The following is a 10,478-nucleotide window of genomic DNA, read 5'->3' on the forward strand; positions in this document are numbered from 1 at the left end:
AGCTGGTTCATTCTTCCATTTTTGTCCTTTTCTGGATTTTCCTCTTGAGATCTGGGTCTCAGACAGGAGCAAAAACAGCTGATGCGCGATGGATTTACTCCCACAGGGCTACCGATGTGCAACTTCTCAAAGGCCTCTAGAAAGGCATCGTCGAGCTGTTGAGAGATTTTCAGACAAAAAACAGTGTAAGCACCCCACTGCCTGTTTTTAGATTTATGCAATGCCAGGTCGATTCCGAACCCCATTACACCCCCATGATCGACAGTCGCTTCTTAATCATTTATTTACCTGAGCGCCATCTTTCCCGTTCACCTTGTGACTCCCCCAAGCCACAATCGCCTTCCAACTTTAGGGCATGGACAATGAGAGGCTGTCACACTCACTGGGGTGCCTCACAAAGGTTTGGATTTTGGGGTCAGGTTCCGACGTAGCCATCAACGGTTGAGTCAAAGGGCCCTCCTCGGAACTGTCACTGCTGTAGCGCTTTCTCCACGCAACTCCAAAGGTCCTCGGAGCTAAAACAAAATCTGAAGGTCTCACGGGGGTGGTAAAGGAGTCCATGTTTCCTCTCAGCCTTTCCACAATTTCTAAAACATGTCTTCTTGGTAAGAGATGGCTTCCTCTGCCCAGCGCTGGGACTTATGGGGTGATGGTGCTGCACTCTGATTGGCAGAGGGCGTTGGGAGGAGTTCTTAGAGGGGTCACATGACCCTCTTCTGGACGGTTCACCCAATCCGAGAACCTGCCCCATTTTGGTCAAATCTCTTCTCGGGGCGGTCCTCTGCAGCCAAAACCCATTGCGATTGGTAGAAGGTGGTGGGAGGAGTTCTTAGAGGGGTCACACGAAGCACTTCCAGACGGGTCACCCCACCCCGGAACTCCCCCCAGTTGGTCAAATCTCCTCTCGGGGTGGTCCCCAGTGGCTGAAACCCCTCCTGATTGGTAGAAGGCGGTGGGAGGAATTCTTAGAGGGGTCACACAAACCACTTCCAGACAGATCACCCCACCCCGGAACTCCCCATGATTGGTCAAACCTCCTCTCGGGGTGGTTTCCAGTGGCTGAAACCCCTCCTGATTGGTAGAGGGTGGTGGGAGGAAATCTTAGAGGGGTCACACAAACCACTTCCAGACAGATCACCCCACCCCGGAACTCCCCATGATTGGTCAAACCTCCTCTCGGGGTGGTTTCCAGTGGCTGAAACCCCTCCTGATTGGTAGAGGGTGGTGGGAGGAATTCTCAGAGGGGTCACACGAACCACTTCCAGACAGGTCATCCTGCCCCGGAACTCCCCCTGATTGGTCAAATCTTCTCTTGGGGCGTTCCTATCAGGGTGAAACCCATCCCGATTGGTAGAGGACAATGGGAGGAGTTCTTAGAGGGGTCACATGACACACCTTGCTTCCGGTCATTTGTCCGCCTTGACCCTGGAAGTAATACCTCATGGCTTGGGACTTCCAGTGACCGATGGGCAAAGCTTACAAGGGCCAAGGGTGGGGTTAATGTTTGATTGACGGTAGGGCCCTTATACTACTGGAGCGCCTTCTTCTGTTTGTCTCCGTTCCGCTTCAGTCCCCAAGCACTCGGCCAGGACAGATGTCACTTATGACCTCCGTTGCCACCAGCTGGACAGAGGGACTTGGGTCTTTCTTGAGGACCTGGAGAGCTGAAATGACACAGGACAACATGTTAGTATACAGACTGTCAAATCACAGCTAAGCGTGATCACAGAATCTTGAAGTACCAGAGCAGAATGATCACATGGTAAAATGTGAAACTAGGCTCAGTCCTTCTATTGGGGTGGAAAATACATGAGAGATGAATATGCCTCACTTTTCATATTGTCACCTGTGCCGGAAATAGCTGGAGACTTACTACCTCTGAATACCACGCTACAGAAGCTCTCCAATACAAAGAAAGCTTTAGCTTCCTCCATTGGCTTCCTTCCATGCTCCCAACAAGCGGGGAGACCCTGACTCGACCAGAAAGTCATCCATTCTGCTGTAAATGGAAGAAGGTCCATTGTTTCAATAGCTTCCACTTTTAAGTTTATTTTCCATCTCTATTCAGGAGCCACTGTCTGAGCTCCAATAACCCTGGCATTGAACAGAGGCCAGGTCCAAGCTGCTTTGTGCAGGATGCAGGGCACCTACTGGAAGAAAAATTGCTGGTGGGAAATTTGGGGTAGCAGAAAGTGGCTACAACTTCTCCTCACCTGGGGAGTCCACAGAGAGCCAATAAAGCCCAAAGAGTGGATAGCACTGGCTGCGGAGGGGGCCTTGCCAGGACAACCAGGAGATGCACGGACTCACATCACACCCTCTGCAGCTTCCTCCTTCAGGGGAAATTAAAGCTGACTTTCTACTGGGCAAGACTGAATTTGTCCTTTGACGTGTGGCTGATGCACTTTGCACCAGTGCTATCGGTTACAGCTGCTTGTCAGCTAAATTCCTTTAGAACAAACGGATGAGCAGAACTTCAGCTGTATTTATTACTTACACATAAGCAGATGTTCCAGGTCCAGCCATTTCATACGCTGCCTGTCTGTGTGTTCCAGGATGATGCCTAAATACACAATGGAAAACAAACAACAACAATAAAACCTTCCCTTGTTGAGTGCAAAGTGATATTAGCAGCCCCTAGACAGGTCTTTGGCCTCTCCTACTGTGGGCCTAAGGGTGAGCAGTGGGCAAGAGGATGCTAGTGCAGTTTAGAGTCCACACTGAAGAGAAGGAGAAAGACTTTTTTTTTTAAGAATGTTTACACAAAACCCATTTTCTTTAAAGAGTCTGTGTTCCTCTTGCCACTGCTGTCAGTTATTGGAGACATACTAAGCTAGTGTCTTGGTCTAGTGGTCTGAGCAAAGGACTGGGGCCAGGAATAAGTGAGTTCTAAGCAGGGATCCCACAAGGTGACTGATAGGTGAGACTTAGGGCACAACGCCTGCCTGTCTCACCTGGGTATGCTTGGGAGAAGAGGGCACAGGGCCAAAGCGGAGGAACCTTTTGCCTCCTTGACAAGGTGGTGTGGCCAGCAACCTGAAACAGCAGGCGCTGAGGGCAGGTGGGCTGCATGCCTCCCAATGATGAAGTAGTAGTGAAGAGCACTGAGCAACACTGTGGGTGGGTCTGCACTTTGAGCGAGGGAGATCACTCCCAGTTCAATGGGACAGGCCCACTCTAGCTCGGACAGCGCTCGCATGCTAAAATTAGAATGTAGCTAAAGCAGCACGAGCAGTGGGAGGAGCTAGCCACCTTGAGAATCGACTTTGGGGTTTGGATGGGATCATACTTGGGGTGCTTAAACTTCCTGCTGCTCCTGCCATCGCAGCTACTCTCTATTTTTAGCACTCAGGGCTAGTGCGGGTATGTCTCATCAAGCTGGGAATTAGACCCCCAGCTCCAAGTGTAAACATGCCCTACGAGACAGTGTCCCAGCCTTTACTACTAAATGACTGCACCATGCTTTCCCTGCAACAATCCCAAAGCACTTTATAGCAAGTCATGATTTCCTCCGACCACCACACTGGAGAGGTAGGGATATTAACATCCCCGTTTATGTATGGGAAGCTGAGGCACAGAGAGATTAATGGCAGCTCAGTGCTGCAAAGTGGGATTTTCTTCTCTCTCCCTCAATGGGAATACCAAAAGGGACACTGGGCATCATCTCTCACCAGCTAACTTGGCTGCAACTGCCCGCATCTCTTCCCAGCTGCTACAGAAGTATGTGATGGTGCTTTTGTACAAGTTCTCCAGCAGCTCGGCATTCTCTTTGGCCTAGAGGAAATCAGGGACACATGAGCTCTCTCTGGCTAGAAGTGCCCTTTGACTGCCAGCACATGCTTTTACGAGCCACAGGTAAATCAGAGAAAGAACAGGTGACTGGGTGGACGTGGGAAAATGGGGATCTGTGGCAGATTTACATTTTCCATCACCCTCAGTCATATATCCCACTCTGACCGTTATTTCCATTACCCATCACACATCTCTACACCACCACACGCCACTCCAGTCAAGAATCTCAGACACTTCAACAGCTCACTCACAAGGTGTCTGCAAATGTCCACCTGGAGCTCCTCAGGCTTCAGCTCAGCTGTGCTATCAAGGTGTTCATTCACTGCAGTTTGGAGTCTCTTCAGTCCCAAAAACGGGACACAGAGGTGAAACGTAGCTCTGCATTCCTGAAAAAAAGAAAGCGTGTCACACCATTTAATTGTTCCCTACTGAGTGCTATGGTCATTCAAAGGGAACTTATCTGCTTGCCTGCTCATCTATTCCAGGATAAAAAGAGATTCATCTGGATCTAATTGGCAGAAAACATGCGGGAATGACTAATAGAGGGGAGAGCTTCCACTGCAACCTGGAGGTAGCATCAATGTCTTTTTGGAACAGATCTACCTATGAAAGCTGCTTCACCAGGTCTCTCTTCTGTTCTGGGGAGGCAGGGGCCTGGGGTGCAGAGACAGACAGGAATAGAGAGCTGTTGGGCTCAGACCCATGACCTATCCTGGATTCTGCTGAGGCAGCCATGGAGCAACCTGGCGGGAACTGACTCAGCAGGAGGGCAATGAACTAAGGGGAGAATTTGGGCCTCCACAGCAGGCAGGAATAGCAGAGCTCCCCTGGCATTGGGAGGAAGATTCTTTTGGCTTAGTAAATAAGTCACTCTCGGTCTTACCACTGAAACCCTGGGGTTCGGGTCTTGCAGGTGCAGCAGAAGTGTGACCCAGCTCTGTCTAACCTGCTCGGCGAAATAGCCCTTCCATTTTCTTTTGGTCAGGCGGGCCAGGATGCCAAATAGGACAAAGGACAATAAACGAAGAGCATCGTCCTCCTACAGCCAAGAAAGCCCCACAAGTTAGTAACTAAGGGACAATCACATCACGTACCTCGCACAGCCATCTCTTCTATGCTAAAGTTGAGGGATTCCAACTACAGCTAGTCGGAAACACTTTCATGAACGAATTTTTGATTTGAATTTGCTGATTCATCAAACTATTTTAGTGACAGTTCCATTTTGATGAAATTCCTCCAGAATCTAGGCAGGGGTCCTTAGAAACCTGCCTGCTGTCTTGACAGTGCACCCATTCAGCTCCTTGGAAGCCGATCTAGCAGGCTGACTGGGATCGTGGGCTTCCAAACCCCCAGCGTCTGGGACCCTGGCTCTCAAATTTGCAACTCCCTGGCACTTCTAGCTCCCACAGTTTCCTGGGTTCCCAGCACCTGGGTTCCCAGCACCGAGAGCACACTGCCCGGATCCAAGGCTTTCAATAGATCTCAGTTGAGAATAGTAATTCCGTTTCACAAAGAGTTTTGAAGTTTGGGGAGAGGGTGTCCCACAAATAGGAACAAAACCAAAATTTGAAATCTCAAAATTCTCTGCAGAAACGGAATCATTCCAACCCTCTCACATAAAAATGGTATAGAGCAGGCCCAACACTCTCTATTGTACCTTGAAACCCCCTTTTCATGGTTATCTAGCTACCCAATCTAGTATTCAGACTTTCTTTGAGGTTCTCAGTGGCAAGAAAGAAGAACAGAAGGGGGAGACTCTGGAAGCAGGGATGTCATCCCCATCCTCCTAATGTTCTCCTCCTCCGTAAAACACCTCTCTTCCCTGGGGCCGAAACATCTCTTCTCTCTGACATGAGCAATGCCCAGGGAGTAAATGGAGTCTAATCAAGATCGCTTGAACTGGGGCTGGAGAGTTCTGGTCACATACGTTGTCAAAGTAGGTCCGGATCTGTTGGGTGAGGTCTCTGAAGGAAGAACCTATGTCCTTCTCTTTCAGCTCCTTCAGGACTTTGGCCACTGCTTTCATGCTCTCGCCAATGACTTCAGAACTGAAAGGGTCACTTAAGGCCCTGATCAGTATGACCATAAGAAACTTCTTGTGCTTTTTCACCTGGACAAAAATATGACATTAAAGAACACTGATCACTGATCACACTTCTAATACGTTTTCTTTAGCAGTTATGAAGCTGTGGGAATTTCATCTCCCCCTCCCACCCCCGGAGACCTATAGCTATATTTCAGACCAGGTTCGAGCTACAATGAGCCAAACTTGGTGCCATAATACACCTGTGTCATCCTATCATTAGATTCCTAGTTACTTAGATTCCAAGGCCAAAAGGAACCCTTGTGATTATCCGCCCTGACCTCCTGCATAACACTGAACTTCCCCGAAATAGTCTCTGTTGGAACTAGAGTGTATCTTTTAGAAAAACGTTAAATCTTGATTTTAAAATTGCTAGTGACAGAGAATCTACTACAACCCTTGGTAAATTGTTCCAATGGTTAATTAAAATTACCATTAAAAATCAATGCCTTATTACCAGTCTGAATTAGTCTAGCTTCATTTTCCCCCATTGAATCTTCTTATACCTTTGTTTGCTAATGGGAAGAACCCATTCTCAAAATGTGTTCCCCATGTGAGCAGTTATAGACTGTCCTCAAGTCACTCCTTAACCTTCTCTTTGTAAGGCTAAATAATAGATTGAGCTCCTTGAGTCTATCACTAGAGGTATCTTTTCCAATCCTTTGAGAATTCTTGTGACTCCTCTGAATCCTCTCTAATTTATCAGCATCCTTCTTGAATTGTGGAGACCTGATCTGGACACAGCATTCCAGCAGTGCTCACATGAGCATCATATTCAGAGGGAAAAGAACTTCTTTACTCTTATTCAAGATTCCTCTCTTTATGCCTCTAAGGATCATTTCAGCCCTTTTGGCCACAACTTCGCATTGGGACACCTTATGTTCAACTGATTCTCTGCCATGACTCAAGTGGTTTTCAGCATCATTGCTTCTTGGGATAGAGTCTCTCATCCTGTAAGTAAGGCCTGCATTTTTTATTCCTAGATGGAGACATTTACACATGGTCATATTAAAGTGCACAGATTGTTTGCTTATGCCCAGCTTAGCAAAGGATCTAGCTTGCTCTGTATTGACTGCAAAGAGGTTACTCGGGTATGTGAGAGAGCAGAATTTGGCCTAGTGCATTGTGTGCAGCCTCTGTAAACTCCGAAGAACTATTTCCCTTGGTTTCTCTAGTTATGCTGCATTCTAGTCAGTATTCTCTCTTACCTTCTCAGGTGCCCCATAGACTAAATTTCCCAGGCCTCTTACAGCCATCTGCCGGACAATGCTGTTCCTATCCTGTGACCTTTCTTCCAAGATGTGTAAGACTGGCTTAAGGAACTTCTTCTCCCTGAGCATGGGATCACTCATTAGCTGAAAGAAAATCAACCTGTCCATTAGCCCCAATAGGATCATTAAGATTGGGAATAGAATTTGAGCAGACATGTCATACGCTAAAAACAACAAGGAGTCCTCCTACAGCCCCAGTCTTGAGGATACAGACAAATATGGCTACCCCTCTGATACTTGGCACATAATACACTGTAACTTTAGTATTCCACACAAATGAGAAAGGTCTACAAAACACGGAGCTTTCCTTTTGGGCACTAGAATAGGGATCCACTCACCTCTTGAGAGCCTCTTAGTGGCTGGGTATGGTATCACAGTCCTTTTCTCACCCCTGGTGCACCCTGCCAGCCGTCCTCAGTGAGCCTTCTGTGGCTCAGGCCTCTGGCTGAGTCCCAAAGTCCAAATGAACCCCTTCTGGGGTAGTCCAGAACAGTCCCATTGCCCTCACTTGGGTCTCCAGCCCCAACTCTGGGTCCTTTACATTCTGCCCTTTGTTCAAGCTCTCCATTAGCATTGTCCCCTCCATGGGGCTTATGCCACTGTTGGTGGTAGGGGAACCTGGGCCTGCCCCTAACTCTGGGTTCCAAACCATGGATCCTATAAACAGGAGCTAGGCACTTCTTGATTTCAGTTCATTGTCGCTTCTTCCTACCGGCCACTTTTAGCTTCACCCTCACCTCAGGGTTAAAGTTCTTCGGGACTCTCTTCCTGAAAACCCAGCTTAAGTAAAGGCTGCCAGAATCAAACTCTGGCTGTCCCCTGAATTTCTGTGGCCAGAGAGCAGCGCCCTTTCTTGCCCCTCCAGTTCCTGCCAGGAACTGACCTGCTAAGGCCCTTCAGCTCCTTTTAGCCGAGCCTCATGGGCTCGGATTGGCTGCTTTCATGAAGCCTCTCTAGACAGACCCAGATTGGGGGCTCTTTTCCTGGGGCAGGGTGTAGTAGGACCACGGGGCCTCTTGTAAGGAGCCTCAAAGCTCAGGTACAGCCCATCACAGGCACAGAGAGGTTGTTTTTCTTAGAAGCGGATGAGCCCCGAAGATAGTTCTTAGCATAAGTGGGAAATATGATGCAGATGTTGGAGGAAGGCTGTGGAAAGGGAGGATGCTGCGGCAGGTATCACACTAGCCTAGGACTTAGGAGACCCAGGTTCCATTTCCTGCTCCCTTAAAGACTTCCTGTGTGACCTTGGGCAAGTCACTTAGCCCTTCTGTGCATCAGTTCCCTGCCTGTAAAATAGGAAACATAGTCCTTCCCTACCTCGCAGGAGTGTGGTGGGGATACAGACATTAAAGAGTTTGGAGGTACTCAGATACTAGAGTAATGAGAACCTAAGATAGACATTAATGTAGTTGTAGGTTGCTTGGTTGGTAGTATTAGGACACTAGGTTCATTCAGAAGATCTGCTGAGCGAAACCAAAATCAGGAGCTGTTGGTTAGGATCAGCACTAGGACTTGGCAGAAGAGTCCAGTCATCCAAACTCTGTCTGTATCTCTCTCAGCCAGCACCTGTGGTTGTGTAGCTAGTATAGGCAATGACGGCAATAAAAACACAGAGAGAGAAGGACTCAGAAAGGTATCGTGAAGTTCCTGGTGAGGTTTCCATATAAAGGAGGACCTATTCTACTGTCTAAAATGACAATTACTCCTATGAACAGAACTGTACAACTCCCGAAAGAAAGGCAGACAACAGTCTAATGGTGAAACTACTCTTCAGGGCCCTGTGTCTTACCTGGGCAAGGAAAGCTGTGCTGGTGACTCGGTGGTTTTCTGTGGGGGAATTCACCCAGGGGAGGAGGCTCTGTATGATCTCAGGTGTTATGAGTCCAGATCTTAGCAGAAGCCTGGAAGACAAAAGAAACCGCTCATGGGCTAGATTGCACACTTCAAAAAAACTCAGCTGCTCTGAGCATACAGCTCTGATATCTAGGAGTAGGAGCTGTGTGTTTCCACCCAGGACACCCCCCCACCCACCCACAAAGCTATAAACGGGAGGTTCCCTCTCAGCCACTCTATTGGCTACTGATTCCCAAGGATAAAATGATGCCTCCTAGATCTCTTACCTCACCAGCAGACACACTCCCTCATGGTGAGTCTTGGGGTTTTCCAGAAGAATCCAAGTTCTCTGCTTCCTGAGCGCTCTCACCAGTCTCTCATTCCCACCCTTGAAAAGCACAGACTCGAATGCTTTGATAGAAAGCCTGGGGAAAGAGAGGCACAGAACTGCAGCAATCAGGAGGAAGGTGCAGCTTGAACAGAGAGTCAGGAAGCCCCGGCTACTTCTCAGGTCTGCTGTTCAATCGGCAGTTCATCCATTGGCAATGTCCTGGACACCAGTGTCCCTGGAAGGACTTGATGCTGGGAGGTAAGTTTCAGTCTCATACATCTCATAGGACTAGTTTTGCTAGGGACAAAATTTTGCAGTCCTTTTTCTCTTTCTGCAAGGACTATGGGCACTAGCAGAGTAAAGTGATATGGAAAAGGTACATGATCAGGACCCATAAACGGGGGGCATCGAGTGTGGTGATCACTAATGGACATTCTGGGGTCATATCTCCAGATATGAGGTGACAGAGTGCTGAGGGTTTGCACTTGAGTCAGCACTCTGGTCACTATTCCTACTAATTCCGTTCCTCACAGAAGGACTAATTGGATAGAGGTGTACCTGATTACAAGGTCAGATTGGGGCTAGTGAGTCAAGGAACCAATCATTCCATTAACAGGGAAACTGTGTAAAAGGACATGGGCAGGAGCCCTTTGAGGGGAACAGGCAGAGAAAGAAACTTGGGTGACCAGATGTCCTGATATTTGGGGCTTTATCTTATACAGATGCCTATTCCCTCCCCCCCACCCCACAGCCCTACCCCCATCCTGATTTTTCACACTTGCTGTCTGGTCACCCTAAGAGAAACAGAAAGACAAAAAGCTAGGAGAGCCTGACAAAGTGAGGTCTCTGAGTGGAAACACCTTACCCCCCACCCGACTTTTGGAGAAGAGTTTAGAAAGTTGAGATACAATATAAAGGTGCTATGTATTGGTAGGGGGATTAAATAGACTATATGTTGGTGCTTAGAAGGAAAAAAGTCTCAACACGGTCTGTGTTTGTGGAAGATGTGGGGGTGCAACTCCCCTCTCTGTCACAGCTGGGGGCTCATCAGGGATTTCCCTGTTATCTGTGCAAATGGAGAGCCTGTTGGAGAAGCCGGTGTAGAGGTTTGGCAGTCTGGTGATGGAGGGAACACTGAAACAAGTGATGAAGCAGCAAAGAGAAGTGT

This window comes from Lepidochelys olivacea, assembly GCF_965140295.1.
Source record: "Lepidochelys olivacea isolate rLepOli2 genome assembly, chromosome: 20".
Lineage (NCBI taxonomy): Eukaryota > Metazoa > Chordata > Testudines > Cheloniidae > Lepidochelys > Lepidochelys olivacea.